The following is a 24,356-nucleotide window of genomic DNA, read 5'->3' as shown; positions in this document are numbered from 1 at the left end:
AATTGTAAGGCAATTAATGACATCCTAATGAGTCATAAAAAATATATAAGATATGTCAGTATCTGTCAATGTCTAATCACTCTATGTAGACCCCCAATAGTAAAACTGTGCATTAGTCTGTTACAACTTTTAACATCATACCAACCCCTCAAACTACAAAATAAAATAGTAAAAAAAATCCAGACCTTTCAAGAAGAATGTAATAGCTGTTGAAATTGGTTCAAATGTCCACATCAATACTAATTAAAACATTTTTGCTCCACAATGAGCCATAAAGCCTCCAGATCAGTGAGTTTACTGTACATCACATACAGTATAACAGCTGTTTATCAGTACAAAGCACCTGATTGTGTATTCTTCTTGAAAGCTCTAATAACTATATTAATTTTTTAGTTAGATTTTCTTTTACAGTTTATACATTTCAGGTAAATAAACAATTCAACCATAATTAGAACTCGAAGGGAACATTCATCTTATCATCCGAACATCCTCTTTTCTGGCTCAAATACCATTTTCCAAGCATTTAGTGTGCATCCAACGGTAACCATGGAGACGCCCTGGGCCATCTAGTTGACTGACAATGAAATCTATAATTGTCCCAAGGTCAGCAAAAGTACGACGGCGAAGCTCATTTGCTTTCAGAATTCTATGAAGATGTCGTAGACTTAAAATGAATCCATGTCTAAGCAGTCATTGTTCAAACAGTATCTTTCAGTGTCTCGTAGTAAATGTGTTACAACTCTGTCTTACCTGGCTGCATGTGTTACAACTATTTAATGTGTAAACTTCATGGAACTTGTGATAACCCAACTCTGTCTTACCTGGCTGCATGTGTTACAACTATTTAATGTGTAAACTTCATGGAACTTGTGATAACCCAACTCTGTCTTACCTGGCTGCATGTGTTACAACTATTTAATGTGTAAACTTCATGGAACTTGTGATACCCAACTCTGTCTTACCTGGCTGCATGTGTTACAACTATTTAATGTGTAAACTTCATGAAACTTGTGATACCCAACTCTGTCTTACCTGGCTGCATGTGTTACAACTATTTAATGTGTAAACTTCATGGAACTTGTGATAACCATCAGACATTTCAAGAAAGAGAAACTAAATAAAATGAGCACATCAATAATATTTGCAACGTTTTGTGCTTCTCAGTGTTTTTCCTGCTGAGTGGATATACTTGCATGTACTTCTTAAAACTTTAACATAAAATTTAACATAAACAATTATCTTAACATAAATCTTTGGCAAAAGGTACAAAACAGGGTTGCAGAGAACTAAGGCACTAAAGTACAGTAGCAGCAGTCTGGAACCTGACTACAACCACACCAAAAACAAAATACTGACCTGGTGAAATAGACTACAAAGTCACATGTGCATTCCTTAGTGCACATTCCTTAAATTTCGTAAATTACTGAGTAAAAGGCTGTATGCTACATCAATGCATCTACAGTAGTATACTTCATACTTAAATTGGCAACCTGGCTGTAATATATATACATTTCTATAGTAACACTGTAGCCTGCCCTGAATATCCGGATTATGTATATATATATCATATCCCTTATAAAGCCATATTCGATAGCTTATTTTATGCAACCTTATTTGTCAATGAATAGCTACAGTATTGTAATACACCTCACTGTGATTAGTCCCTCTCAGAAGACAGCATACACTAACTTGTGTAGTTAGGCAGTTCATGATTTACGCAATATCCATCACCCAGATCGCGCTGTTCAGAATGCTATTGAAGTCACTGCGGAGGTCTGGGTAGTTCTGATAATTGACTGGTAGCATGAGATAACATCCACATGTATGAGCTTGGGGGCGACACCGGAATTCACTGGTTTCAATGAAGGACACTGTGATGTCTTTTCCCAATAGAAGATCAGCTCCAGTACAGAAGCGGAGGAAGAGCCTTAAAGTGTTGTCATCCATCTCCCCAATATATCTCTTAAGGTGTCTTGCCACTCTGCTCTTTGTGTCACTCATGGCTTCTGGAAACTTCAGGATTTCTCTCACACGCTTAGGTGTTGGAACTCGCTCTAGCATGACCTCTGCTAGTCTCTGTGGTGTCAAAGTTTCAGCAAGATCCCTCAGAATAGGCCTCCAAGATTCGATCACAAACATAGGAGTTTGTATGAGGGCTTTGTGACCCAACTGTGACAGAAGTGCTGAAAGATTTTCTTCTGTGGGAATCTGGTGACATTCATGTGCATCTAGGGTATCAATGAGTGATTCTTGGTCAACAGATTGAAAGTTGTCCAATGCCTGCTCAAGGATTTCCTTCTCCTGTTTTGATATGTAGTGCATGAATGAATCTCTGATACTGCTGTAGGTGGTACCATAGAAGGCTACCTCCAGAAATGGAAGGGAAAGATGTATGGGGAAATACCCCACGGCAAGCCACCCTTTAACAAGAATTCTTGCAATAGATTGCCATTCATGTATTTGGTACTCATGTCTTAGGAAGGGGGCCCTGACATCTGCACCTAAAGTGCACCTGCTGTAGAATTCACTCCAGAATTCACATAAGCAGTCACGGAAAACACCATTGCCATATCCCAGTTCCAACTGTCCATTGGGAAGTTTCATGCGGACAGACAATTCTTTCTCCATAATAGCTGGGTCACTGAATATGCTCATTAGGTCAGTGAGAACGAATCCTCTTCGCACTACAACCACTGTATAATTATCCACCACAGGATCATCCACAGGAATAGTCATCTAGATTTTGTGATTCATTAAATCCTGCTCCAATTATGACCTCATTATCAGAAGAGTCACTTCTCTCTCTTCTCACAGTGATCGGACTGCTGTGTGCATTGGCTAAGATGAACTCCACTGGCTCCTGGATATCTTCTCCTAGTTGAATTGCCTGATGGGGTCCCTGGAGGGTCTCCTGCCAGTGGCCCATCGCCATGGCCTGTTCTGTGTGCTCACTCATTTCCTCTGACTGCATTAACTCTAGTTGATGGTTCATCAGGTCTTGTGGATCCTCTGTGTCAAAATTTGTCTCTGAAAAGTGTCCCTCCGCTAAAATGGTCATGTCAATTGTTAGCAACTGCTGGTTATCAGCCTGGGGAAGTACAGCTGACACAGCCTCTATCTCAGGTGCCTCTTCATCTGATACATGAGAATTGTCCATGTGTTTTCTTGTGAGAAGATACAGCCTGAGCATTTTCACCTTAGTTGCTTCGTATAAGTCTTCAACAGTACATCCCGGGTCAAGACTTTTCTGAGAGATGTCCCCAATGTCACAGTGAAGATCTTTGAGCTGCAAATACTTAGACTTTCCATTTGGAAAAAAAAGCTCTTCTGCTGTTTTTTGGATTTCTTCTACTGTTATATGTCTGCCTAGGATGACATGCCTTGTCCCTCCTCCTTTTGCTGATCTAACTTGCTTAAAATCTCGGTCTTTCTCACTGTAGTTCATCCAGCCAATTTCCACTCGCCTTTCCATCCTCTTGGCACTTGAGTTTCCCACATATTGCTTTGAAAGTTCATGTCTCTGCATTTCCTTGGGGTTTGGATTTGGATTACAGAGTTTTGATCTTAATCTCTCCAACAAGTTACTCTTCCTTTCTGTTTGTCCATCTGTAGACTGTTGCTTACGACAGAAGGCCACCACAGCCAATCTATCACCGTAGTGGGGGATGTACTTGGCTAGATTGTCATCTGACATCAGTAGAATCACAGAGACATCAATCTATGGAAAGTAAAGGTTTGAAAGGGTTAGTATAGGTTAGACTACAAATTGTAATTCCATCATGCATTCACATTTTATTGCAATGATATACAAACAAAAAGGGACGTCATTAAACACGTGTTTTTAATTTAAGATTAGGCCCTTTTTTTGTGTGGAAACTACTCAAATCAAAACTTAATAATAACAATAATAATAAATATTATTATTATTGTTATTATAATTAGCATAATTAGGTACAGTCCAAAAAGTACAAGTGTAATGTAAGCTAGAGTGAAAAATAAGTAAAGGTTAATTAAGTCCAAAATAGGCCTAATTAAGAGTTTAGTTTTAAAATACTTAGTTGACCGGAGTACCCCAGGACTCTATTCTGGGCTACACTATGGGCTATACTTGTTGTATAATGAACATTAGTGAGGATATGAAGATATGGGTGAAGTGCTCCGTCATAAGCTTGTGTTTTCTGGAAATGTGTTTGTGAAATGTGTAATTAAATGGGGGCTTAAAATGACATGCAGCTGAACTGCTCAAGGTCTTCTTCATCAGTATGGCCTATTAGTCTAATGCAGGGGTCTTCAACATTTTCAGGCAGAGAGATATGAAGCAGTGAAGACCCCCACTATATTATAACATTGCGTTGCAGATTAAACTTTTTCATAGATTGCATAGATAGCTTAATAGTCATACATTATCTTTTCAATTAATATGTTGGATTCATGTTAATGTGTATTTTCAGACAGTTCAAGGTTTTAAACCCTCAATATTTAGTCAACTTGACCGTCGGCTCTGTACTTGTTCTCTATCGTATCAGAGACTATGGGGTCGATTTAGGACTTCTATGTTACTTACTTCTATATTACTAATCTAATTACAGTATTATGATCTGGGGGCGTGTAGTATGTCATATTGCAATTTTGGGCATGTTAAGAAGCGCTTTTGACACCCCGCGGAGTGCGCAAAACGGCCTTGAATTAGTCATGGGTGTGTTTAAGGCGTGTTTGAGACGTACCCAATCAACATGTCCGTACTATTCTCTTTACCAGTCAGCTGATGTCACATACGGAATGCGCACTTTGGGGGTCGTGGTATGACATTTCTTCAGGCTGGCACCATAGAAGACATGACATGCCTTTGTCACATTTGGGTTAATTATTCCTATTGCACTGCATGCTGTCACCTTTATGCCTCAAAAGAACAGACCCACCTTTCAGATCGGAATGGAATTGCGAGTAGATAGCAGCATATTGGCAAATTGCCAATCCATGCGTAATTAATTAATTCGATAACGATAGAACCATGTACCATACAGCGAATGAAAGCAAGATTCATAAGGAATATGGAGATTTTTACATTTAATAAAACGGTTGAGAAATGAGAGAACCATGAGTGTTTATAGGCTAATATCAACGTTTTTTTATGAAAGACCAAACGGGCTGTGAACTTGAAGAGCTCAATCACCATCCCGACACGGAAGAAATATAGCCTAGTGCATGCATGTATATGCACTGTTGCACTTGCACACAGTAGCCTACACACGCTCTTTATTTGTTTCTATTGAAAAACACCAGTAAAATAACGTTTATTATATTTTATTTCATTCAAGTCACGACGAAGGAATGAGTTGAATGCGTGCTGCGTAATGCTGTGGCCCAGATGGTATGGTCTTCGCTGAGTTCGCTCGTAGCATTTTATTGAAGAAGACTTGAATCGGGTGTGATACAGCATATGAAAGCACATTTCCCACGGATTATGGAGATGTTTTTATTTATTTTTAAGGTTGAGAAATGAAAGAATTATGGCCGTTTCTAATCTCAACATTTTTTTTAAAATGACGCAAAACTGCCATGTCTCATAGAAACAAGTAAATAGGTCTATAAAAATAAGCGCATATAACAGGGGTCTGTAACCTATTTTAAATGAAGTGCCATGTTTTTATTTTCTAAATAGTGAGTCTGCCATATCCAGATTAATTTGAATGACACCACATTAAAATAAAAAAACATATTTTGATTGTCCACAAATATAAAGTTCTTCCTTCTTTTTAAATATGTTCTTGCACATTGTTATAATGATCATTATATATCCCCCTGCAGTCAGAGTTCATAGTTTTAATGAATGAATGTGATGCATTGTGAGCTGGTATAGATCTGCTATTTTCAAAAGTAATCTTTTTATTTAATTTTTGGATTAGCTGTCCTTAGTTGGGCAAATGCATTCATCTGGGGATCCTTGACATGGGAATGTGCTGTGTGACGATCACTGGTTTAAACAACATTAGGAGAAAAGCCCAAATAACCACTTTAGAAACAAGAAAAGCAACCACACAAAGCAACTTTACAGAAAAATAAGCCGCTTATAATAAACAGACATGGCAACACTCTACCAGCCTTCCAGAGCCGCTCAAGTGTCAAATCAAACAGTGCTTTTTGCGTTTATGAGGTGGTCAGACCCACGTCTAATCGTTATGCGCTGAGTGTCTTTAGGTCAAGGGGCTTAATAGCAAATTGCGCAAAGCGAGAATAATTAACATATGGACACTCCCACAATGCTAAAATATTCAGGGACGCGGTATGCCAAATGTGTGTGCGTTCAACACGGGCCGAGTGCGTTCAACACGGGCCGATATGCCTTTCATAATACGAATGTGCGCAGAGCGAGGCCAATTTATGTATCACGACCTGGTAAACTGCACCTTCAAAATCGACCTGTATCTCTCCACCCAACATATTTCATATGTATGGGGAATGTCCCCACCTCACTTGTGACGTGGATACCTCTTTAAGACACACCAGTGCACTGGCACGCACGGGTATATAAGGCCCAGGTGGTGCGTGATTACACTGCTTTTTTGATCTCCACCGAGCAGTCCAAGACGTGGTCTCCTCAACGGAAGTGCAGAGCAAGTTATCAACAATAACTGCATTTTTTAGACTTTTTGAAAAGCAACTACTCACGAGTTCTGGCAGCCGGATTAATCCACTGCTGGAGGCAGGTTAGAGAGCTGGCGTGGATCGCTCCTCTCTGGATTGCTGTCACACAGCTCGTTTGTAGGTATAGCAAACAAAAACAGGGTAACACCAGCCAAAACACCGTTACAGGCGTATTGCTGACATAGTGTTAGTTTACGCGTCCTGTGGTGTAGCCTGTCTGTCGACCTGTGGGCAGGGACACAGACAGGACCATTGGCTCTGTAATCCTGTAAAGCAGCGGAATAATCGCACTATACGTTTGTATCACTGGCTTGGTGTCAGTTAACGCATCCGTGATGCATATTCCGTGGGCTGGAGTGGACCTGCGGTTGGCGCAGCGAAACATCAGCCCCGCTATAGGATCATTGGCTCTGTAATCCTGTAAAGCAGTGGAATAATCGCACTATACGTTTGTATCACTGGCTTGGTGTCAGTTAACGCATCCGTGATGCATATTCCGTGGGCTGGAGTGGACCTGCGTTTGGCGCAGCGAAACATCAGCCCCGCTATAGGCTTATCATTTAACACAGCACACTATACACTAGTGTATAGTATACAGGCGTATTGTCGCTGGGGCGGCTTCCGCGTCTTTGGTGCTGTGTTCTTTTGCTTCGCCTCGTGAGAGACAGAGCTCCCTGGGGTGTATTGCGGCTAAAGCCGTTCACACACCCTGGTGTAGACTGCGTGGTAGAACCCGTACGGACGGGGGAAGCCACGGAGCAAGCTTATCCTCCGAACCGTGGGTCCTGTCAGTCATAGACAGGACGAGCTAATTCCACAACAAACAAAGTTTGGTCTCCAGTGCACGGTGATATATCGTAGGGTAAATTGTTGCCTGGAAAGTCGAGGGAGACTCTCATAAATCCCTGTTCTAGTGGACCAAACAGTGGAAATTGGTATACGTATATACACTATATAATGCAAAACGTTTGGAGCAGAGTGTTTGTCTCCAACTCAAACACTCTGTGTCTCAGTGCAGCTAGGAAATTCAGGTGCAACCTCCTCCAGAGAGAGAGAGAGAGAGACTATAGAACTCAGCTGGCTGTTGTTTAGTTATTTTTCTATTTGGAAAGATCCCCATTAGCTGATGCCATGGCAGTCAGCTAGTCTTTGGGGTCCACATGAAACATGTTACCGAGAAAAAAACAAAAAAACAACACATGAATATCAATATGTGACTGAGAGACAGCAGTGTAAATTGCACATAGGGTAAATTGTGCCCTCACTTCTCAAGCACATTACTATACTCCCCGTTTTTTGAGCATGTTTAAGCAATTAAATTTGTATATATTTAATATAACATATTAAAATAATAGTGTATATAGGTATTGAATTAAATGGAAACAGCAGGGGTTTCTCTGGGGCTGCGTGGGGCACATATGCCCACAGAGGATGGCCATGACCAGTGGGTGACCTGTGGGTTCCCTGGTCATGCTGATAGCAGCTCATGAAGATCCTGACTCCTGTATGTTTTTCTTCCTCTTGCCAGTTGAGGCTAGGAGGAATGAAGGAATCCGACGGCCATATAACACACTATACAGGGGTATTGCTGGCGGGGCGCCAGTTTACGCTCCTGTGGTGTAGCCTGTCTGTCGATCTGAGTGCAGTGACACAGACAGGACCAGTGGCCCGGTAATCCTTAAAGGCAGTGGAATACAACGCACTATATGGGTGTATTATTGGCATGGCGTCAATTCACGCATCCATGCTGCATATTCTGTGGGCTGGAGGGGACCTGCGAGTGCGCAGTGAATATAGTTGTGTATATTCGTACGTCTCTAAATGTTTTGATGAATTGAAGATGGTGGGCCCTATTGTAAACAAGTGTAATGCTTTATGGTATCGCCCACTCTCTGTTAACAGTATTTGTATTGAGTTGTACTCGAAATGTACTGTAATTCTGCAAGCTGTTAGTAAATCAGTAAATCAATCAATCAAAACAACAGCCCGGCCAGGCTATAGCATTAAAACGCACTATACAGGCGTATTGTCGCTGGGGCGACTTCCGCATCTGTAGTGCCGTGTTTTTGCCTCGCCTCGTGAGAGAGAGCTCACTTGAGTGTATTGCGGCTAAAGCCGTTCACGCACTCCGGTGTAGACTGCGTGGTAGAACCCGTGCGACGGGGGACGCCACGGAGCAAGCTCATCCTCCGAACCGTGGGTTCTGTCATAGACAGGATGAGCGTATGGCTGCCGTGGCAGTCAGCTTTCCGCGTTCAGGTGTAGTAGCGCACTATACAGTGTATAGGACGTGCTGAGTCTGCCAGGAGCAAGCCCTGAAATCACAGCCATTTGCACACTACTGTATATACGGCGTATTGCTGACCGTGTCAGCTCACGCGTCCGTGATGTAGTTTCGCCAATGTTGGCAACTCGAGTGTGCCGCGGCTGTCGGGCGGAATACTCTGTACGGTGTATCACGGCAAGGCCGTTCACGCACCTATAGGTGTAAACTTGCATGGTATAATCCGGTTACCGGTTCGAAACCACAAAGTAAGCTCCTCCTCATCCCGAGAATGCACTATGGCTATCTAGGCACAGCTAGTCAACACAGGGTTATTCTGTCACTGCTTCAGCACCGGCTTATATGTGGCACTTATGTGACCATTAGGGCCCGGACCTTATTGAGGAGCTGCAGCGACTGGCTTTCAGGCTCCCCAGGCAGTGGCAGCAGGCATGCTATTGATGCCCTTTGGTGAGGTGCCGTCTGTGGCAGCCCCAGGCCAAGCTGCGATAGGAGGACAAGCTCCCCCACGCTGCCTATTGAGCCACCGGCCATGTTTGGCCAAAAGGCCAGTGCTTTGCTACAGCATCCTAAGGAGGCTGTGGAGGTGCACAGGAGGTGCAGGAATGCTCCGGCAAGGCCATGAGTAGCCTGCCTCGGTCACCCCTCAGGCTGTGCAACCCCAGTCAGGTTTGGCAGTTCCAGGGACCTACGGGTCCGGTTACAGGCCAACCGGCAGGGTATGGCTAAAATGTGCTCGGCGGGCTAAGCCCATACCTCAGTCCTGACAGTTAAGGCCCCAGACCCCACCCGCTGTCTCTCGGGACAGCGGTTGTCCTGGAAGACAATTCAGGTGGACCCCTGGGTGGGTTCCACTATGTCTTCGGGAGGGTGGGGTGCTGCTTACAGCACTCCCGGCAAGGAAGGGCTGAGGGTCTTACAGGCCATCCTCCAAGGCGACTGGCTTGCCATGCTCGACCGGGGATGCTTATTCTCAGATCCCGGGTCTGACGCACTGACCGGCTTGTCTTAGATGACAGAACCTTCGAGTCCCGTGTCCTCCCATTCGGCATATGTCTAGCCCCCCGATTGGACATAGTCCTTGGCGGGAGGGCCTTTGCATCCTAAATTGGATAACTGAATGGTGTGTGCTCGCTCAGAGGTGCAGTGCCACAACAACGTGGCCAGGCACCTGCAGCACTTTGGGCACCTAGGCCGGCACCTCAACAAGAGGCCTTGCAGGCGTCAACTCTCACAGTCCGCAGCGCTCCTCGGCATGTGTTAGAGGGCAAAGCAGGGACTCTGTCCCTTGCTCTAGTGAGTCGGGCCACCCTCAGGTTGTGCCTCCGCCCCTTAGGGCTGAGGGCAATCATGGTGCACTTTGTGCCTCCGGCTCTTCTGAACATGCAGCCAGTGCATTATCTGTCATTCACAGTCATGCACTACGTGGGCGTATCGTTGACAGCGTCAGTTTACACGTTCCACGTTGTTCCAGCGAATTCACACTGCTGTTCACACAGCAGAATGTGACGAGACTGTCAGGGGTGAGCAGAACCACCATAAGGTTGTATTACGGCATGGCCGTTTAAACACCTGGGTGTAATTCTGTGTGTTGGAGACCGGTTGAGCTCCCTCCTCATCCAGAGGTAATCGTGTGGCTAGGCCAGGGATCTGGCAACATGGCGGGCCGCTGTCCCACACAAGGGCGACACAATAGTCACCCAGTTGGTCCTCATACCGTTCATCCCTCACACAATAGGCCAGCAGTCCCTCCTCGGGGAGTGGTATTGTCTGCCTTACGGCATGAGCCAATTAAGCCCGTGGAGACTTGGGCTGCAATGGCTTCTCACAGGACAGCATTCTTGCTGTTAGCACTGCAGTGTCAGCCACAAGAATGTCTCTGTCAGTGAGGGGTGCTGCCGCTTCCTACATGGCAACGCTTAGGTGTTGTCGCCATCAATCCCTGCATTTTGCCTACGGCCTGATCAGAGTGTGAGCCAGTCAGTCTATTGATTTTCACCCTTCCCACCCTCCTATAAGCAGGGTGGTGGAGCAGGGTAAATGGGCCTAACTGTCTTAGGCAGATAGTCTCCAAGACTGGACTTCACTCATTGGCTTGTGAAACAATCCAGCAGGCATATAGGTGGGCAGGCAGGCCAGCCCCAACGGGAACATGTGCACATTCCACACAAGGCCTCGCTGCCGCATGGGTTTACGGCGAGATGCCCTCCAATCTGAGTTTTGTGGGACAGCCTCTTGATCGATGCTGTCAGCATTTATCAGGTTCTACCATTATGTGGTATCAGTGTGGCATCCAGCACCCTTCTCACTGGGTGTGTGCTTAGCTCCGCAGCATAAACGCGATGGGAACTATGCACAAAAACGAAGGCCATCCACTTTTTACTTGTAAAACCGTGATGTGACATAAGGATCATTCCGGTTCAGAGAACAGGGCTTCAACAGTCAGCTGACCGAGTGTTCGGCAGGCTGACTTGAGCGGGAGCGCAGGCCCTGCAGACTGCAGTAACCTCGTTACAAAGAAAGGAAGAGCATTTCCTGAAGGGTGCCCTGAGGCCCAGAGGAGCTCAGGTTAGGGACCCAATCAGGCCCATCTGGGGTTAGCTCCGGAGGCTCTACGACCTTTAGTCAGTGAGCGTGACATGCTCAAGACAGCAGTCTTGTCGGTGTCACATCTGCAAGGAGAAATGGGGGAGTTGCGAGCTCTGTCAATCCATAATGAGCTCTGCAGGCCTATGCCGGATGATGGTATAGTCTTGCCCCAAACCGGCCTTTCTCCCCAATGTTTTCAAAAGGGCACGTCTCAATCAGGTGATTGAGCTCTGTCCTACCATCGTCATACAGACAGTAGACATACAGAGACGGAGTCGGTCCTCACTCTGCCCTATTGGAGCATTAGATTCGTATGCCAGGGCCACACAAGGCCCACAGAGTAACGAACCAGCTCTTTGAGTGCTTCAAGTGAGAGTGCATGGATCACAGAGGTTATCCAGCACACAAACAGGTAGGAGTACCAGTGCCGCCTGGAGGGCAGGCACACTCCACCTGGGGACGCTGTGGAAAGGTGCGTCTCTGACAGACCTGCACAGCGGCGACATAGTCTACTCCGTCTAATGTACATTCACCCGGTTATACCGGCTGAACATGCAGCATTCGCTCCCTTCGGGGAGTTGGTCTCGCATGCTACTCAGCGGTGGGTGTCATTGTCACCTTCACCAGTCAAGCCAGCCTTGCGTCTAGTGGGCTGGCTTGGGCGGCCCTTCACCCCTGTGGTCTCTGGCCTTAGCGTCTTGCAGGGCCGGGCTCTGGGTGGCGCCTAGCGCCTGAGCATTTGGCGGCGGATGGCGTCTGGCTGTCCGGCCGTTCCAGGGGTTGTAAATACATTACATTGAACATACATGATGAATCATTCCAAATTCAGTATGTGCTGGGTCGAAGCCCACTGGTGTTGTCTTTGGGGTTCTGGGACTGCTTCGCTTCCTCACGAGGTGTCTTACAGAGTTCCCCATACATATGAAATATGTTGGGTGGAGAGATAGTCTCTGATACGATAGAGAACGTGTGGTTACGTGGTAACCTATGTTCTCTGAGTGAAGAGACTATCTCTCCACCTCGATGTCGCTCAGAAGCGGTGTCGATCAAGTAAACCAGTGTAATCACGCACCACCTGGGCCTTATATACCCGTGCGTGCCAGTGCACTGGTGTGTCTTAAAGAGGTATCCACGTCACAAGTGAGGTGGGGACATTCCCCATACATATGAAATATGTTGGGTGGAGAGATAGTCTCTTCACTCAGAGAACATAGGTTACCACGTAACCACACGGTCTGCACTACACCAGTGGTTCTCAACCTTTTCAGGCCGCAACCCCCCAAAATAATCATATTCGAACTGGGGACCCCCCAAAATAATCATATTTGAACTGGGGACCACCCCAATTTTTTTAACTGGAGACCCCCCCCCCCCCCAAAAAAAAAAAAAAAAAAAAAAAAAAAACATATTTGAACTTATGGGACCCCACACCCTGACAACCACTCGGAGTTGAAGCAGGAGTTTGACTCGGTTCTACAGATAAATATTGTGAAAAAAGCAGATTGTGAGCTTGTAGATCGGCTATTTTCCATATTATTGCCTCCTTCTTATATTATTTGACAGTTGTTTGAGTTTCTTTTTTTTTACTATAGTTTTTTTTGGTTTCTTAGGAAATTAAAAGGTTACCTAAATTGTCAGTTCTGTCATCTGGGGACCCCCCCAAAATCATGCGTGGGGACCCCCGACCCACAAGGTTGAGAACCACTGCTCTACACCAACTCTCCGGAAATAGCCGATCTACAAGCTCACAACGCCTCACAGTGCCAGGCTTTGTGAGCTTGTAGAACTGCTATTTTTGTCTAATGTTCTCCATGACACAAAGATTTGGCAGACCCCCTTAGTTTCTCTGAGGACCCGCTAGGGGTCCCGGACCCCCTGTTGAAGACCCCTGGTCTAATCAGCTAATCATTACCTATTTAAAAATCAAATGCATAACAACATTTTATCAGCAATTTGTGGTATTTTGTCTAGATATATTTTGGTTTTGTGACAATAAACAAGACTAGAATTCGAGCTGTATTTTTGTTTCTGTGACTCGTTTCTGTAACTTTTGATTTAATACAAGAAACAATTGATTAAAACATAGGCCTACACAAAACGCTATAGTGACATAAATAGGGGAATTATATAGCTTAAGATCAATTGACAGGGAACATGTTGGTTTACCAGCAGCAAATTGAACAGTATTAACTGAAAATAAATAAATGTACCTTGTCTTCATGAACCCTGGCGATGTTTTGTTCATCAATATTCCGTTCACGAAGGAACTCCAACAGAGGATGGCACTCCATGTCCCTAAGAGTAACATTGATGTGTTAATAGTCTGATATGGGGCAACACGTTTCATTCCACATTTTGTAAAGCCCGATGAATGGGCCTTGCCCTTGGTTACACTTTGCGTAATTTGCGTGTCACGTAACTCACATTAACATCACGACTAGCAATCATCATCTTTCTCTGAACTGTCATTTCAGCCAGTGAACTTGCAGTCAAATTACGTATAGTATAGCCTATAATCATGCTCATGGGCTGCTCGTAGGCTAGCTCTGGTCCATAGCCTAGGAGTTCTCTGGACCAGAGCTACTCGCAGACAAACCATCAACTTAATGGTTGACCTAAGCAGCCCATGACTACGGCGATACTATGCGTAATTTGCGTGTTTTCACACTGGTAGACGGAAGACTCGCCCCAAAACTGCATATGTTTTATTGGGGGGGGATAAGGTTAGAAATAAGTTTTTGATTGATTGATTGATTGATTGAAATATGTATTAACAGTTTGTAGAATTAAAGTACATTTCAAGCACAAACTCAATACAGAGACTGTTAACTGTGAGTGGACGACCCAATTAAGCATTACACTTGTTTACAACAGGGTCATTGTTCAATTCATCAAAACATTTAGAGACATACAATTAGACACTTCTATATAGTTAATGAGCAGAACAGGAATTCATCATAAAGGAAGCAAAAAGGGAAAAGATACAGATACAGTGAGGGGAAAAGGGGGGGGGGGGGGAAGCCACAGTTTTACTGAATAGGAATAAGGTTAAGTTTTGGCACCATTTAACTGAGGTTAAGTTTAGGAATAAGGTTAGGTTTTAGGCATAGTTTACTGAGGTAACTGTAATGTATTGGCTTTAATACATATTATGCTATACCAGGGCTCCCCCTGTTGACAACTGTTGATGGTGCATTCCAGCACAACTGCGCATGTGCACCAGCCTATGTATGCTCCCGCTTGTATTCATTATACTCTAAGGTATTCATTCAGTAAATAACCCGGCATCCAAACAGAAGCACTGCCCGTGTCCATTCATAAATACTACAGAACCCAATATATTACAGTAACGTTTTTGAATTGCCCCGGGGCGACTGTGTTTTGGGGCGAGGCCCGGGTTTTGGTATTCTGCAGTTGCATGTTTCCACTAACGTGTTTCCACGCTTGCGTTAACGTTAGGCTGGAAATATACTAGCATAGTCATAGTGGCATTATCAGTAGGCTACATGTTCAATCGATTGCATATAGCCTACATTCCCGAAAAATGGTGGCTAAAACAGTTAAATGTGTCATATTGGAAGCTACACTGGCGGCCTGCCTGGAAGTAGCCAGGTAAACTATAGCCAGCCTGCATGGAGTTTTAACATCAACTGAATTCAGACAGCATTGTTTGTTTAACGCTACATTCAATTTGCAATAAGTCTGATAGATCTATACATTGTAAGTATGAAAATGAATACAGATTAATTACCTTTTTGTTGTAGAAGAAGAGCTTGAACAGCTCCGTGGATTTGCTCGTTGCATCCTTAATGCCAATGCTGAAGTTCCATTATCATCTCGTGATCACAACATAAGGATCTCGAGCGCACGTCTTGTTAAGACGTTCGAACGACATGCGGATCTCGAGCGCACGTCTTGTTAAGACGTTCGAACAACATAAGGATCTCGAGCGCACGTCATAATAAGACGTTCGAACAACATAAGGATCTCGAGCGCACGTCATAATAAGACGTTCGAACAACATAAGGATCTCGAGCGCACGTCTTATATGACGTGCCCACGTCATATAAGACGTGCGCACGACACAGGCAAAAGACCAGTCGTTTCCACTGACAGACTAAAATGTCCCATAAAAATTTCATTTTTATGTGAACGTCTATGCTATTTGTATACAGCGGTGACTCTGTCTCCAAGAAATGTTTTTCTCAATATGGAGACAAATAAAGACTACCTTGAACCTTGTCCCAGGTTGGCAGAGCTGGGTGAGCTAAGCTCAGGCTATGGCTCCACCTCTTTCCTGCCCTGCCTGGTATGGACAGGTCTGTAAAGAAGGATTTAGTGAAAGTTTTCTGTGAGACTACGAGTGTCAGCAGCCTATTAATGCACTACAGTGTGCAGTTTAGGGAGCGAGCGTTGACTCGCCCTCTCGGGTTAGCTGTTGTCTCGTTTGTAGGTGAGACTAACAAAATTCCTTGGGGTCAGACGGCCATTAGAGCACACTATACAGGGTATGGTTTATTGTTTATTGAATGGATCCCCATTAGCTGAGGCCGAGGCGACAGCTAATCTTCCTGGGGTCCATATAAAATAGACATACAAAAAGTACATGAATATATGTATTGTTGGTGTTGCGCCTTGGTGTTACGCCTATGATGTGGTTCGGTATTGTGGTTCTGGGTTCAGTGACACAAACAGAACGTGCTGGGTCGGTCGAATGTTTCCCTTTATGTTGGGCAGTCATCATAGCGCACTATACTGTCGTATTTCTGGCGAGGCGTCAGCTCACGTGACAGTGGTGTAGTTCTGTCACGGACAGGACATGCTGTGTCTGTCCGATGTTTGGTTGAAGGCAAATTTTGCAGGCATTATAGCACACTATACTGTCGTATCGCTGGCGGGGCGCCTGCTTACGCGACCGTGGTGTAGTTCTGTCTGTGGATCTGGTTCCCCAGTGACACAGACAAGACGTGCTGGGTCTGCCAGTTAGTATGCCTGAATCTCAGCCATTGGCACACTATAGGGCGTATTGCTGACGGGGTCAGCTCATGCGTCCGTGGTGTAGTTTCACGGTGGAGCCGGGCTCAGTAACACAGCAGAGTGTGCTGTGGCTGTCGGGCAGAGCACTCTATACAGTATACAGGGTGCACGGCGGAGCCGGTCACGCACCTAGGTGTGACTCTGCGGCGTATAATCCGGTTACCGGTCTGAAACCACAGAGAAAAGCTCTTCTCATCCAGAGAAGTCACAAAGTCATGGCTATCTAGGGGCTTCAAGCTTCCCAGGCAGTAGCAGCGGGCAAGACTATTCTGGTGTGGCGCCATCGGTTGCCACAGTCCGAGCTGCAGCAGGAGGGCCGAGCTCGTCCAATGAAGCTGCCTTGTTAGCCATTGGCCTGGTTAGGCCAGGAGGTCAGTGCATTGCTCCAACAAGCTAAGAAGGCTTGTGCAGATGACCAGATGCAGGAGGTGATGGCAGGAATGCTCCATCATGAGCAACTTGCCTCAACGGCTCATCAGGCTGCGCAACCCCAGTTAGGTTTGTCAGCTCCAGGGGCCTACAGGTCCGGTTGGAGGCCAACCGGCGGGGTATGGCTAGATGTGCTCAGCACACTGAGCACACTCCTCAGTCCTGACAGTCCAGGGAACCCAGCCCCCACTGGCTGTCTCTCAAGACAGTGGCGGTCAATTCAGGTGGACCCCTGAGTAGGTTCCACCAGGGTCTTAGGTGGGTTGTATCCCTCTCGAGGTCGTCCTCAGACGAGCCCTCCATCGTCGTTTCCAGTCATCCTGGTTCTCCATACATCTGGCCAGCTTGTCGGTACTTTGCGCTCCTGCGTCGTTCTTGAGTACATCCACGTATGTTAGCGTGGGACGTCCTCGTGACCGGTGCCCGTGTGCTGGATCCCACAGCACTAGTTTGCTGGCTGGCATCTCTTGGCAGTTGAGCCAGCTGGTGCCTGAGAGAACTACAGCAACAAGACTGAGTGCCAAATATGCCCCGCGGAGGAAGCCTCAGTCTTGTCCGTGCGTCCGCTCCCTGGTGAAACCTGCTCGTCGGGGGAAACCTTGAGACAGCGTTCGGTCCGTGCGTCCGCTCCCTGGTGAAACCTGCTCGTCGGGGGAAACCTTGAGACGGCGTTCGGTGTGGCCAAAGGGTCCCAAGTGTGAAGCCGTCCTCGTTGGTGGAGCCTTGGTTCCCTGGCGGCAGAAGCGCTGTGAGACCCCGAGCGAAACCGACCTCGTCGGTGAACCTCCTGGTTGATCATCGCGGCTGTACACCGTTAAAGACCGCCCCTTAGGGCTGAGGGCTGCCACGGTGCACTGTGTCCCCCCGGCTCCCCTGAACATGCGGCCAGCGCATTATCTGTCCTTTACGGTCAGGCACTATGCGGGCGTATTGCTGACAATGTCAGTTTACATGTATGTAAATGTGTATAGTTACGTCGGTTCACACAGCAGAGTGTGACGAGACTGTCAGGGGGGAGCAGAATCACCAGAAGGGTGCATTACGGCATGGCCGTTAAGCGCCTGGGTGTAATTAGGTGTGGGGGAAACTGGTTATCGGAGCGAGCTCCCTCCTCATCCAGGGGTAATGGGCTATGCCGGTGACCTTGTGACACGGCGGACCACCGTCCCACACAAGGGCAACACAAGGATCACCCAGTTACTGAAGGGTGCTCGCACATTAGGTCGGCAGTCCCCCCACGGTAGGTGGTACTGTCTGCCTTGCGGCATGAGCCAATTAAGCGTGGACACTTGGGTGGATTCTCGCAGGACAGCATTCTTGTTGTTAGCAGTGTCAGCCACAAGAATGTCCCTATCAGTGCATGAAGGATGCTGCCACTTCCTACATGGCAATGGTTAGGTGGTGCTGGCACCAATCCCTGCATTCTATACCATATGGACTGATCAGAGTACGAGCCAGTCAGCCTGTTGAGTTGCACCCTTCCCACCCTCCTAAGCAGGGTGGTGAAGCAGGATTGCAGTCACGGTTGGGCCCTGTCAGGGCCTCTAATGGGCCAAACTGTTTTAAGCAGATGGTCTCCAAGACTGGGCTCCCTCATTAGGTTGTGAAACAATCCAGCAGGCATATAGGTGGGCAGGGATGTGGGCACAATCCGTGCAGGGCCTTGTGGCCCATGCACTGATGACGAGATGTCCCTCTATCTGAGATCTGTGTGATGGACTCTGTGTCGATGCCGTCCGCATTTAGCAGGTTATGCCAGTGTGGTATCCATGTGACAGCCAGCACCCTCCTCACTGAGTGTGCTGGGCTCCGCATCAGGACACGGCTTCAACAGTCTGTTGGCCTACTGTCCGACGGGCTGACTTGAGCGGGAGTGCATAACTGCAGACTGCAGTAACCTGGTTACATTTCCCGAATGGCACCCTGGGGCTCAGAGGAGCTCAGGTTAGGGCCCCACCAGGCTCTCTCAGAGGCACATCTCAATCAGGTGATTGAGCTCTGTCCTCTCTACATGCAGACGGATGAAGTGTGCATACAGAGCTGGTCACCCACTCTGCCCCGCTAGAGCGTTGGAGTTGTATGTCAGGGCCACACGTAGGCTCACAACTTGACGGACCAGCGCTTCATGTGTTTTAGCAGGGGTGCTCGGGTAGACCATGGTCGAAGGCTGGACTGTCCCACCGGATCACAGGGGTGATCCAACAGGGACAAGCAGGCAGGAGTGCCAGTGTCGCCTGGAAGGCGGGCACACTCTGCCCATGAGACGACAGCCCCCTGGTTGCTGTGGAATGGTGTATCTCTGACAGAGATCTACACAGCAGTGACATGGGCGACTCTGTCTACATTCACCCTGTCCTACCGATGGAACGTGGTGGCATCCGCTCCCCCTGTGGGAGTCGCTCCTGCGTGCTACTCAGCGGTAGGGTCACCAGCACATTGACCGGTAACAAGACTGAGTGCTGAATCTGCTCTACGGAGGAAGCCTCAGTCTTGCCCGTGCGACCCGCTCCTTGGTGAAACCTGCTCGTCGGGGGAAACCTTGGAGACGGCGCTCGGTCCGTGAGTCCGACACTCGGTGAAACCTGCCTCGTCGGGGGAAACCTTGGGTCGGCATTCGGTGAGCAGGCCTTCACCCCGGTGGTCACTGGCCTAGCATCGTGCTGGGCCAGCTGAGCCTAGGTGGCGTCTTGCGCCTAGGCCACGAGTATTACTTACTTGGTATGAATACTGAAGTTTTGGAGCATTTTGGCAAGCGCCTGTGATTCATGGCGCTCACCACTTATAGGCTCGGATGGAATTCAGGTTAAACTGCCTCGGGCTGCCGCAGTGGCAGCTGGTCTGCTTATTTCCTCGCGGTGTCTTAGAGAGTTCCCGTACATATTGAATAATATGTAGTGGAGAGCCAGTCTCGAACACGATAGAGAACGGAGGGTTACACTGTAACCCAGGTTCTCTGAGTGGAGAGACTGGCTCTCCACGCAAGAGCCGCTCCGAAATTCGTGTCAATCAAGTTAATCGAAGTGGCACTGCACAGATGGGGCTTAAATAGCCCGCTGATTGGCATCTGGGCAGGGCCACCATAGGGGGATGTGTCTTAAAGAGATATCCATGAACACTGCCCTGTGGGGTCAGTTCCCGTACATATTGAACAATATGTAGTGGAGAGCCAGTCTCTCCACTCAGAGAACCTGGGTTACAGTGTAACCCTCCGTTTTTACCAGCTGCTTGGAAAGCATGCTGGTCAATATTAGCTTGTGAAACTTGCGACCGGTAGTACACACTGGTAGTCGACAGGAGATCATTCTGCTGAGTGTTGCCAAGCGCATACACACACGCGCACGCACGCCTGGAAGCCACGCCCACTCCACAGTGTGAAGTGGGCTCAGGAGATTGAGGAGAAGAGAAACAGTGGACGGAAGGAGGAATTGTCGGCTCACGATTTTGCTTATTCCTTCTAAATCTGTATATAAAATATAGCTCACTCAGCGACTCACTTCGACAATAGTTGGTTTGTGCCTAAGGATTACGACTAGACAGTTCGCATTGGCTATTTCGCCTGCCACGCACTGTGACGCGCCTTCCCAGCAATTAGCCATGATTTCAGTCCCAGAGCCAACTAATAGAACAGTTACGACATTGAGGGGGCAAAAAGAACAGCGGAGTGCCGATAAAACGTGGCAGCAGACTCGCTGATGTAATGGGTAACAGACAGTAACACATTTGAGTCTCAGTGACTGTACTCGCGGACTCCCACGCATACTACCGCAGACCCCCTCCGCCCCGCGCCAAACTCCTCGGGGACCTCCAGATTGACATGTCAATATGTTCGGGTGTCAATCAAACCAACTGTGTGAGTGCTGTCAAGTGGAAACCTCATACTCATATTAGCCAATTTGAATGCAATCTGGTCAAACTGACTGATAGGCCTACTGATAGTCAGATATATTGCTGTCAGGTGAAAACCTTGTATGACCAAAACCATTCCTTTACAAAATATATAATAATCAAAAATACATAAAATAGTTAAAATAGCCTTTTAGTGGGGGCCCTTAAGGATATTTTCGTTCACTTTTGTCTAAAAGCGCCAAATTTGGCACAGGTGTAGCTCAGGGCATACTTAAATGATTTGGCTAGGGCGCCCGCGCCGGTGACCTTTGGGGTCGCCACAGCGGCCGATCCAATATGGCCGCTGTCTTGCCTTTAAGGCAATTCTAAGCAATGTTGGTATTTCTGTCCGCTTTAGAAAAGGCTGCAACTACTTTATTGTCATCCTGTGTACATGTGCTTTTATTTTGAAGAACTCAGTATATAATGAGTCACTTCCTGTGAGCACCATCTTTGATGCAGCAGTGCAGAGAGTAAACACACACTGTTCAGAGCTGTAAGCCTAAGAAAAGAAAACATCTACCAACTTGGAAGCTTTTGAGAGGCAATGCTGTAAGTTGCAGTTGATGTTAGATATGCTAACTTTCTGTACAATTTTGTGGTATTTTGTTATGTTTATTTTGTATTTGGGAACGTTTTTGACAATGTTTACTGTTGTCTGCAGAACCTAGCCTAGCCTAGCCTCAGGTGTATGTCATCCTACTAATCAACACTGATGAGTGTATGTGGTTTAGCTAGTGTGTGTATGATTGTTAATTACCTGGGTTTATTTAGTTGTGAAATTATTGGAATGCTGTCAATTAAGAACAACTCTGAATGTATTGTTTTATTATTATTGCAGTTTTCACCGCTTTGTCATGAAGTAAACAGTCAATTCCACCTTCGACTCTGTCTTCATTGGCTGCGGTTTATCTTGATGTTAAGTGGCAGTCCCATACACTGCCATAGAACATTACCGCCACTTGTGTTGGGTGTGTCTAGACCCCTAATTTGCATAATTCCAAGTGGCGTTTTGCTATTCTGAAGACATTGGACATAACTTGGCCATTGTTATGAGTAAAACCTGGTGCAATAGGTCTAATTCAACTAATTCTGACATGCATGGTTCCTTTCTGATGTTTATATGAAATGTCAGGGGTGGGGAGGGGGGGGCTGTGGTTGTGACATTTTGAAGACATTGGTTTCGCTTAAAGGGCTCTTTGGCTACTTGCGGGGGAGGCCACGTGGAGGCTGTCTTCTTCTCTCCCTTTTTTTTGGGGGGGGGGGGGGGGGTTGGGGTTGTTGTTGTTTTTGCTCCCCAATAACTAGACAAAAGCTGCACCAAGTGTGCGCATCCAGGTTAGTGTGCTGGACCCTCATTGTTGGTGCATGCACCCTCACATCCACACAATGAGGTGCAACAGACCCCAGATTTAAAGCACTTGCAGCGCCCGCCACAAGACTTCTTGCACCTGCAGCGGAGAAGGATGGCACAGGCTGTACTGGCATCTGGCAGATGGGTCCAGTATGGTTCCCAAGCCTTTGTTGTCGAGCTGTTCCATCCCCACATTCCAAAATTGGGAATATTCAGTTTGACGGAGGTTGCCTGACTCCAATAAAAACTGGCCTGCAGCAGTGCCCTTTTTACATGCTGAGTCAGTGCAGCTTGGGTGGGAGGAAGGTTCTCAAGGGACTTTGTACCATTTGAGAAAAGCCGCTGTCTGGCCTCATCTACACTACTGCAGCCACAGCTCTTACTGTACATGATGACAACCATATACGCTCCAGACGTTGCATATGAACAGGATCAGAGTTGATCTTCTCAGGCTCCAAGGTGAGGGCAACCAAGGTGTCTGTGAGATCTGGTGTTGCCTCCCAAGCTGCCCATGCACTCTTTTTCCATCACATCCTGTCAGCGCATGGAAGAGAGGCAATGCCAGTGACTTCTGAGGACCCATTGCATTGCGGATTTCATGGACAGGAATGTCTCGGTAGCTTTTTCCACAGCCAAAGCCAATCCAAAGATCTGTGATCTTTAATGCATCAAAAAAGTGGATTGCAAGAATGACAACATCACTGTCAACCGTACGGACAAAAGCCTTTTTATGGCCATTGGCCCCAGCATGGGCCAAGTGCAGAACCATTCTCGTGTCTGCTTCAGGATTGTTACAAGGTTTAAGTGTAGACAAATTGAATCCAGGCCTGTTGCAGAGAACATCATCATTAATAGTACAAAGCAGTAGTTTCCCCTGCATGTCATCCTTCGTGAGCTCGACACTTACAAGTCCAAACAGTTCTTTCTTATTGTCTTCATTTTTCAGGAACTCACTGTTCCAATTACGCTTTGGAATAGGAGTTCTGCCTTCCCCTATTTTAGTTATTTTCCCCATTGCTCTGCGTTGGTGAGTTTGTGCTTTTAGGTTCTCCTCTGGATATGTGTCAAACACAATATCCAAGTGCTCAACAGAGTCATGGCTCATGTATGACCTAACAACCCCTGCAATATTGGTGTTTATGTATTCATTGAATGTATTTGCAGCGAGGGGCCGGACCATTTGGGCCATTACTGCTCCATCAAGCACAACTACAGTGGCCTTCTTAGCTGCTGCTATGCAGACTTTTTGGACATTCAAGCATTCAAGTATGTCCACCTTTGTGCCGCAGCGTAAAAGCCCTTGGTTGGAAATGCTGGGTGGCTCTCTCTGGTTTTCATACTTGAAGAACTCTGCCATGTCTGCATCAGGCCTCGATTGAAGGGAAAGGAATAGTTGGGTGATGAGATTAATGTTTTGCTTCTGAATGCTGTTATTGCGTTTGGCTTTTCGGTCTGGTCGATTTGCAAAAGTCAAGATTTTTGTCCGTGGAATTATATCCGAAATGGGCTTTGTGGCCTTCTCAAGTCGCTCCTCTACATAAGCTAAATGTAGGGCTATAGCAACTTTGTGAACGGTTGTGAGTGATTCAGATACTTCTGTTTCCACAATTTCCTGCGTGTCAAGTGCTGTGAGGTCATGATCTACTGATAGAAAAGGATTCCTGTGACTTTCCATAATGGCTGTGAAGGATTTGACATCTTTCATGAACTTGACCTGCAAGCTATGTGCCTCTTCATGATGAGAAGTTGAGGATGGTGAGCTGATGTTACTAGTTTCATGAAACACAGGAAATTATGTTGTAATCCAAAGTGCAGTGGACTCTGCATGGCAGGGGCGTCCTCTTCCCTGAGCCAAGCTTGCGCCTGACCGCATACCTGTTGTGTAGGATTTATGTTGGTAATCGAAGCACCGATGAGAGACACTGTGGGTTTTCAGATGAGCGGTGACATCGTTTGGGTCATCAGGTGGGCAGGCCCTCCTTCTTGGGTGTTTCGCTGACTGGCCCACGACACCTCCAGAGGGTTCAGCAGTGAATCCCAGCGTCCCAGGTTCACTCCCTACTAGATGTCACCGACTCATCTGAAGGCCCATGTGGGGTCCTTTTTCTTCATCCACAGCCACTGACTCCCCTT

This window comes from Protomyctophum parallelum (assembly GCF_964188405.1).
Source record: "Protomyctophum parallelum genome assembly, chromosome: 20".
Lineage (NCBI taxonomy): Eukaryota > Metazoa > Chordata > Actinopteri > Myctophiformes > Myctophidae > Protomyctophum > Protomyctophum parallelum.
Note: the sequence above shows the minus strand (reverse complement) of the source record.